Genomic DNA, 9864 nt, shown 5'->3' on the forward strand with positions numbered 1-9864 from the left:
CGTGGGTTCCGCGGGAGGGAGCGCGCAGGGGAGTCCCCGCGGGCCGGGGGCTTTTCTTCCGACAGCCTGGTCGGCTTGCTGCCGTGCGGGCCGGGGCGTGCGCGCCGGGGCTGCTCGTCGCGATCGCTGAAAGGTGAAGAGCACCCAGGCTTTGCCTTGGCATTCCAGGAATGTATGGCTACCGCAGGATTTTTTTTTTTTCCCTCCTCCTCTTGTGCCTCCTTGCATAATCCGAGTGACTGATGACTGTCTCATATTTTCAAACTGTTTGCACAAGGTACAGGAAAGTGCAATCTGGGTCTTACTTTGTATACAGTTTTATTTGGGTAAGCTAAGCATAAATTCAGAAATAGAAAAGCAGTGAGTTCAGATATTTTCAAAACAAAGGCTTGAACTTGTAACTTAAATTACAGCTGTGTTCTAAAATGGACCTGAGGTAGAAGTGCTGGAGAATGCCAGCCTTTCCCAGTTCTCTCCTTCCTCCTTGTCTGCCTCTTTCTCTTTTTCTCTTCCGTCCTCTTCAGGAACTCTGAACTCCTCAGACAGCAGATACGCTCATGGTGCTTTCCCTGCTGCCAGGAACAGTCTTGTAGTGCTTACCTGTAAAGCCCTCTCCTCTTCCAGGTCTTTTTTCCAAAACTTCGCAGAGTGCTCATGTGAAAAGACCTAATTAATAGTGCCCAAACTGTGGAACCCGTGGGGATGAGAACAGAACAGCCCTGCTGTGCAGTATGAAAGGGCCACCTTGTGTAGTCTCTGTCTCAAGAAGTGGCCAATAGCAGATACCTAAGCACATGAGTAAAGCCAGGGAAACTGATGTACCCTCTCAGGCTTCAGTGAACAGTATCCTGAGGATTTCCTGTGCCAGAAGTGGTATCCTTCTGTGTATGTGTGTATATGTATCTATAAATATATGAAGAATACATGCACATATCTTATACATAGCTAACTTGCACAGATCATCCGTATCTATAGCCTCGATATACTGAAGTCCAGTCTTGCAGAATAAAGATGTGTGATCCTGTTCACTCAATTAACTGGGTTAGATCCTTAGCTCCTATAAGCTGATAATGTATGCTTGTGGAGTAAGGTGATCTGTGGGACGGCATGTGTACTGTGCTGAAGAGGAGTCGCTGTTTAACTTCATGGTGGAAGCAACAGGGAACTGATTTCTAACCTGTGCTTTGAAGCATTGGGAGTGAATTAGAGGTCTGCTTGTTTGCATTCAGATCTTTGTAGCCATCAAGAGGGTGGGTTTTCCTATCAGATATAGTTATGTTTGGGACAATCTGGGTTGTCAGTGTCGTATTTCAAGAGAAGCTGTCAGTGTAAACTTCAGAGAAGCACTTTTTTTCCCTTTCTGTTCCTATCACAAATGACACTGACAACTCTAAGAGGATTTTTTTCCCCCCATTATTTCAACTTGTATGTCTGATCAAACTTACACTTCAGTTTCCTTTGCTGCTTCTGTTCTTGTTTGCTTTGACTTGTACTTTCTGTTTCTATCACAAATGACACTGACAACTCTGACTAAGAGGATTTTTTTCCCCCCATTATTTCAGCTTGTATGTCTGATCAAACTTACACTTCAGTTTCCTTTGCTGCTTCTGTTCTTGTTTGCTTTGACTTGTATTCTTGTTAACCTACAGGAGGGAAACCAAAATATTTCAATATAGGCAAATGACTGCAAATCCACGAAGTAGGTATTTCAGAAGGATTGAAGTATCTTGCTACATGAAACTGTATATGAATTCAGGTCTCAGTTTAGTAACTGGATTCATTTGCAAAGGAGCATCTGTTGACTCCTGCACATGTCTGCAAAACAGGTTTTTTGTAATATAAGAGTTATACCTGTAAAAAATCTTGAGACTTGGGATTGTTGCCTGTGCTTATTTGTCTAGTATTGCAGTACAACCTAGCAGCTTTTGACATATATTTCATACAAGGGTGGAAAAAATATTTATGAGTAGTTCTTGTTCTTTTTATTCTTCAAATGCAGTCTAGAACTACATTTAATAAACTACAGCTATTATTTAGGTGGTTAATCAGTAAGTAGTTTTCCATTCAGCACAAGCTCATGACATGTGAAGCTGTACAGAAAGCCATTGCACAAATAGCTATATTACTCATTGTAGTCACATATATTATGTTGAAACATATTGTACCCCCTACTATCTTGGAATTCAGATGTTATTTCTGTTTCTCTTCCTGTCAGTATCATCTCTCTTTCTAACAGCTCTTAGAGTGTGTATTCCTCCTTTTTCATCATAATACCAGTTTTAACTTTTATTTAGTGAGAAGGTAGTGGTGTGTTAGATTTTTTGTTTGATTTTTGTATTTTTATATATCATCAATGGACATGAACATCTAAATCAGAAGAGCACAATTGTTAGAAATTTTCCCCTAAATAAAATTTTCTGGTCGAGTAATGTTCATGAACAGAAGTTAGGATTAGATTTTTTTTTTATAGTTTATAAGTAACAAGAAAGCTTTAGTCATTCTCCAAGACATGTAACAGGTCTGTACTTTGTACTTAGCCAAAAAAAGAACGTAAATACAGTTTACCATACATATAAAAATAGATTTATGAATGATTAAACACTTTATATTTTCCCTAATCAGTAATGAATTCATTATGTTTGCATATGCTGATTTGGTTTCTATTGCATAACGTTAGAATCTGTTCTGTTCAGTAAGCATGTTGATCAAAGAAAGGCTTGTCTGAATAGCACAGCAACCAGGTACATATCATACTACTAAAAATATGTTTTCTTTAGGTAAAATAGTAAGACAGGTGTCAGTGGTCCAGACTGTTCGTCTTCAGGGGTACCTAGAAGTGCTATAGAAGCCTGAATTTGGAATAACTGGCCCAGAAGCAAGACAGCTGCTATGAGCTGGCTCGACACGTGCTCTGTGCCTTATTTGCGAGACCTGAGATGAAAACATACATAAATTTATTTTCACAAGGGCTGAAACTTCAGTTTCAGCAGGCTAATGTCTTACAAAGAGCATACGCTTGATTCAGTTTTGTTAATAGATGTGCTGTGCCTCTGGAGTTGATGCTGTTAGCACGGCCATGCTTAACCCTTTAAAAGAAAAAGGGCAGACAAATTTGGAAATACAAAGGTGGCTTCACATTTGTTTGTGCAGTCTTCCTGAAATATCAGGAAGTTCAGCTTTAGGTTTACAGTTGGTTTGAAGTTTTGCCCTGTGTAATGCCAAACCACTTTGATAGATTGAGATCACCTGCTTTTACAAGAGGTAACTTTGCCTGTTCGATGTAATTTCTCTGTTTATGTCTTTCGGTTTAAGTAAATCTAAGTGCATTTTGGCAGGAATCTGGGATTTCTGTGTTTATTCCTTAGGCAGATTACGGTGCGGGGGGGTGAAGGGCTGGTATGCTCATCTTTTCATATGACTGACAGATAAGCTGTTTTATGAACTGCTGCTAAATCCTTATAATTTAAAATAAGACTCTAAATGAATGTGGTGACAATGTCTGTCAGCGGGTCCATGAATTGCCGTAAGTGCTGACTTCCACGAGTTGTAGAGGAATGGCAGGGAGAAGAGCGGGACAAATGAACGTGGAGATTGTGACCAGAGAACCTAAAATTGCAGTAAGGGATAGGAACCCACTTATTCTAAAAGTATTGAACATATAACAAAGGTTTGTATAACCTTTACTAACATAATCTTGATTTGTTTTTAAACAGCCGCAGAGAGTCATTACTATGACCTTTTGGGTAAATTGTGATTAACGGATTATATTACCTTCTAGCTATTCCTGTCTCCTTTAGCATGTGCTCTTTTGATTTTTTTTTTTTTTAGTTGAACTGGATGAAAAGGTCATATTCGCCAGATCTTGCTAGATAAGGTTTATAATAAAACTTGTCCAAGATTGCTTTTAAGGTGCTGTTTGATTTCAAGAGAAGGGGGTTTTGTAAAAGAAACCGGCCAGCGACTGTGGTAACAGTGCCAGGAACATTCTCACTAGTCATGCTGCAGAACTACTATGTTCAAAACTCTCTCTGCTCATTAGTAGAGCTCTGTACTGAAAGCAGTTCTGCCACAGATGTGCTGCGTCATGGTGGGTGTGTAACTTAACCTCTGTTTTAGCTTTTAGTGTGTAAAATGAGGATAATGGTGTGTGCTTTATTAGGAGTACTGTGGACATCAGGCTCATGAAGTTCTTTGATCCTTGAGTGGAAGGAGCTGTATTTATTTAAAGACCAAAAAGGTATTTAGCCTTCAAGCGAATGAGATGAATTTCACGCTACAATTTTATAAATTTAAAGTCAGTCTCCTTTTTGTAAGTAGTCTTGAGCTTTGCAAAAGTGAGTATTTCTGGCATTCTCATGTGGAAGTTTTACAGTGTGTCTTGTGTAGGAATTGGCCTTGTAAAACAATTAAGCAATCAAATAAAGCTCTGTGGTGGATTCTGGCATTGAGTCCCTGGCTGGATGCCATCAGAATGTTAAATGGAATTAGTATTTTAGCACTCCTGGTTTTTGGCATCACTGTTTTCAAAAATTAGTGGCCCTGTGTAGGACTTGTATTTAGATTCTGGTTATGTTAATGCTTTCTTGGATTTTGGGGAAAAAAAAAATACCCTGATTAAACCACGACATTGATACAACACAGTCTGTTGGAGAGGCTACATGAATTTAAGGAAAATAGGGGTAATAGAGAGGTGCAGTTGGTTAATTTTAAATATAGGCTTTGTTTCGAATAATTTACAAACTCATGTAATGTGATTGTTGGAGTCATCTTTGGATTGAGACTAGCACTTTCTAATTACTGGTTCGTCAGTGAAGGTGATGCCTGTGGGGTCACTGGAGGTAGGAGACAACTCCGTGTAGCCGAGTTCTCAGCTGGGCAGGAAGTGTCTTTGATATAATGTTCTCTGGAGGCATTTTCTGGTCATCTTCCCAGTTTACAGTGCTATTCTGTGGCAGCTGTTTAATAAGGAAGTGAAATACTGAGGAAGAATGAGAATAAAAACAAATTAGCCAGTGTTAGAAGTTAATTCCAGCAAATCATTTGGATTGCTTTTGGATTAAGGAACAGTAGCTCTTTGTATGAGGAGGGCAAAGATGGAAAGGAAGTGCCTGTTTCTTTTGTAAGCTCTCATTTTGAAAAAAACATGTATTTGTGCTGCCATAGGAATAGTCTTTGGTATGTATGTTTCAGTTATGCTTCAGGGGCGAAATTAAAATAAATTTCAGAAAGCCAATGTGCTCAATGTTTGTTACCACCTGATCTTCCCAGTCACTACGTTACAGCCGTTCTGACTTCTCTTGTGCTGATGCCTCTTGTGATGTTTCATATTAATTAATGACAATTTTGTAATGATACATTGTAGAACCTGAATTCAAACTCTTACATCAGCTGCTTTGTCAGTTCTAATTTCTGTCTCACTATGCATTAGTATTAATCCATAGAACAGAAGTATAGTTGAGTTTTTAGCAGTGTTATTGAATTAATTCTCCCTTCCAGAGCCTGACCTTTGGTCAGTAAAATGTTATAATAAATACTTTATCTAGTGTTTCTGCAGCAATTCTATTTCCCTTTGCCAAAACACCAGGCATGAATAGAGAAGTATTGACTTAATTTTAAGTACTGAAGTGCTAAGCATTTGTGATTCATTGTTTTATTGTATGAAAGCACAATGTTTATCTGATATCACACAAAGTTATTTTGAGTTATTTGGAAATAAGCATGGGGTTTTGTGCTTATGAAAGTTTAAGTGTTGGGAGGAATAATGGTATCAACTCAGAGTCTGGCTGTTTGTAGTTACACTAATGGAGTAAGTTGTTAAAATATATCCACAGACAGTACTGAAAACACATGCAAGATAAGTGTGTTTTCCTTGGTTCCTTATGAATGGCATTCTTAACAATGTTTTTCATGACCTTTCCCTCACCTACAACTAGTTATCAAACTTTAAAATACATTGCCAAAAGCGGTTGTAGAATCTGTCTGCCTCAGATTTCACTGAGTACTATGGTAATAGTAGTATAGAAGGGCAAAGATGATGTTTTTTTTTTTAAGTTAAATGGATCTTTTAATTCAAATGTGAGTTTTAAAGAGCCTCAATTATTTTGTTTTGCTGCAATGCTTAGTACTGTGTTTATCTCTGAACAACTAGGCAAGTACACTGGGGAATATTGCTTAGTAACATCACACCTTCATCCTGGAAATCAGGGAAACCAGTACAAGCAATGTTTTTAGAAAATCCTAGTTGATTTCTAGCTTTGCTGAATTTTTTCCTCTTTAAACTCATATTCTGTTCTTATTTCCAGTCTTATACAGCTCTTAGTTTAAGAGATTGGGAGGGGGGAAGCCATAGGGTTTTTGTGGTTGGTTTGTTATAATCCCTTACAACTACTAAGAAGGGTTTAGTTTAACAATGCATTCTTGATAATGTGCTTAGACTACTCTCAGTTAAGGTCAGTGTCCAAAACTTTCTGTAAGAACATCCACTAAATAAATCAGAATTTTCTTAGGAGGTATTTATGGTGAGGTGAGACTTCAGCTTCAGTTAGGTGGAGTCTGTGACATAGGGTTTATTTTCCTTTAGTGATAGACTGGTATCATTCTTTTATATTAACATGATGAAATACTAGTATTTTTTCTTAAGACTGCATCTGCTTGTGTAAAGTAGTGCATAGTAAAAATTTGAACTAAAGAGCTTAATTGCTGTGCAAAAAGAATAAAGTATATATCTCCCCAACAAGCTTACTTTCTTTTAGCAGAACATAAATAGCAAAAAGCACTCCCAACTATCACTGTATTCAGAAATTTTACATACAGATATTTTCTTGTGGATGAAAATGCAAGGGCAAGATGCTATATCTGTTTAAGTTTTAAAACACTTGAAAATTGTCACTGTACATCACAAATAAATGTGTGTTTGTCAGTAAAACGTTTAGGAAATCACAGTGGGTTTTCTTACTGCCAAATAAGAAACATAATGTGGGAATTCTGTATATGACACCATTTTCTGAGGCTTATTAATGTCATCATAATCATAAAAGGATACCAAGCTTGCTCTTAGCAATATGGGTTGAATGAGTTTAATCTGATGGCAAGAACAGGCAACTGGGAAATACTCTTCAATTTTATTCCAACATCTGCCACTTAACATGAGTTTAAAGAAGTTCTTTAAGCTCCTGGTGTGCCAGTTTATAAAAAGCAAGTAGGTTATAGGTATGAAAATGTAACAATTTTTTTTAAACATTCAATATGTCCTGCTTAGTGTGTTCAAGTGTAAGTGCAAGGTGGTAGCGTTGATTTATTTGAAAGCCTTTTAATTCTTACCCCTGTGATCCAGTTCTAGGTAACAGAATATCCTTCTTTTAGGAGTTAATTAAAAGAAAAAAGAACTGACATCCAGGTGTGAAAGTAAAAGCTGCTTTAATCAGTGGTCTGGCAGATAAAGGGACTGTCAAATCATGACTGCAGGATTCATAGCTTCTCCCACAAATTGATGGACATAATAGATCGGAGAGATGCTCTGTCTGTTTTTATGGGTATTTGATGTATTTCGCTTACATTGCCTCCACCTGAGCATCTTGCAGTGCTTTGCAAATGCCAGTGAATGGTGCCTCAGTGTGCTGTGGCAGAGGGAAGTATCACTGTTGACCCTTTACAGCTGGGGAAGCTGAGCACTGAAAAATTGATTTCCTCATTATTGCTTAGTATGTCTGATTTGAAAACTGAAAGGTGGAGCTAGAATTTGTGGCTTTAAGCATTTTTTTATTACTGCTTTTCAGAGCAGTTAGATTTGGTCCTGTTTGTAGGTACATAGTAACATAATACAGTTGTTTATAACAGTACAGTGAAGCATCAAAAAAGTCTGATCTTGTTGCTTGTTGAAAGAAGCATGGCTTTGGGGTTCTGTTCAGATTCAAGAGCATATGATGTGACTTAGCTCTGGTGATAATAAATTCTGTTGGTAGCCACCTATCAAAATCATATTAACAAGTTTAAATTATAATTTGACTGTAATTTCATTACTAAAATTGCCAGTTAGCATCAAAACACTTTCTTAAATGCCTTGTTATTTTATGTAAAGTGACCGGTATGGTAAATGTCAGTGGCTTTAGTTAAACAGTGTTTGATGAGTTAATTAGCAGAATACAGCAGGAATACACTTTGAAGTTTTGAACTGTGACCTTTTGGCAATTAAAGTTAATTTATATTTCACTTCTTGTGTGAGAGCTAATCTTTGTTCTGTGTTAATCTTCCATGGAAGGTTTTATACTACAGACTTACGCAATGCTTTATTGATCAGATATTTAACAATTTTTGTTTATTCAACCTGGCAAACAACTCTGGGAGGTGCCAGGTCCCCAGGATGAGAACCTTGAATCAGTGCTTGAGACTGCTCTTGAGAGGGTATTTCTCCTCCTGTATGTGTGGATATAGCTACATTTTCACACCTTGAAAGTAAGACGAAAAATTCAGGTAATGCTGTTAGAATGAGGGGATCTTCAGGGCTCTAGGTTGTAGGAGGTATATCAGAAGGCATGAAAAATTATGTTAAAGGTTTGCCAGCAAATGTTTTTTGGTCTCCAGGTTTGGCTGCAGAAGGGAGAATAGTTACAGGATGTGTGATATGCACCATGATTTCTCAGAAAATAGATGATTCTTACAGACATTTAAACAGTTTATCTTTGGATGGCCTGTTGACTGCCAGGAATAGTTTCTTTGCTTTTTACTGTTGCTGTTGTTGGAGCAAATCCTTAACATGTCAGGTGCCAGTCAAGTATTAAGTCTGTTCAGCCAGAATTGCATAGTCCTGATTTAGGTCATCATCAACTAGCAGACACGATTCTTAAGTCATCTATTTGAAGGGAGGGAGTTTCTATATATATACTAAAATAAAAAAATGTATGTAATTTCCTAAGAAAGAGACCCAGAAAACCACTTTTTGGGAGGCTTATGTGGCCTTGTGTACAATTTATTTTCAGGTATAGCATAAAAGCTTTTATTTCACCTGTGGACCCATGTCAGTAGAGTCTGTAGTGACAATTCCTAGCTCCTCATTTACAAAGTGTTAATTGTGGCTACCTGTTCAGAGCCGTGATGTGTTGCAGCTGTGAATGTCAACAGGCAAGTAGGATCTTCAGCCTGTGTTGGTTAGTGAGCCGGCTTCACATGACACAAGAACTGAGCTGACATTGCACCTTGCTACCGCAGCTGCTAGCTGCTCTTAATAAACCCCTCACTTTAAAGAGCCGTACACAAATTGATTTAGAAGTTGGGTTTGGGGGAGTTTTCTTGTACAGAAGGACACTAATTGTGAAAGAGCAGCAATAAGTCTTTAAAGAGACTGTTACTCATACTAGGTATGTTGTAAGAAGCAAGACTCAGTCTGCAGTAATATAAACTGAACATAGCAGTAATCTCCCCAAAATGCAGGGTATTAAATTTATTAATGGTTTGAAGGGGAATTTGAGTTTTAAACTACCTGGGCATTTATTTGAGACTGTTGCAGGTTTCACAGTAGCTGTGAAACTTGTATGTGATACGTTCTAAAATTAATAAATAAACTTGGTAGTTCCCGGGCAGGGTTTTTGTAGCAGAAAACTGACAAGCAAGAAGACTTGTTGTCTCTAATTAGTTGTATGTGGCAAAGATGTGCTCCCTCAATGTAAATAGTTCCCATTGTTATTAGGGCTATTTCCCCAGTACTGCACTGGTGGTTATTTCTTCTGTTAAAAAAAAAAAACCACATATCTTTTCGCTACATTGTTGGTAGACTCAATCCAGCAATAGGCCAGATATGTCCTTAGAGCAATTTATGATAATGCCCTTATTTGTGATGTACAGTGAAGAACATGTGGTATTTCACTCTTT

The sequence above is a fragment of the Phaethon lepturus genome, unplaced genomic scaffold, assembly GCF_000687285.1.
Source record: "Phaethon lepturus isolate BGI_N335 unplaced genomic scaffold, ASM68728v1 scaffold15896, whole genome shotgun sequence".
In the NCBI taxonomy this organism is placed as follows: Eukaryota; Metazoa; Chordata; class Aves; order Phaethontiformes; family Phaethontidae; genus Phaethon; species Phaethon lepturus.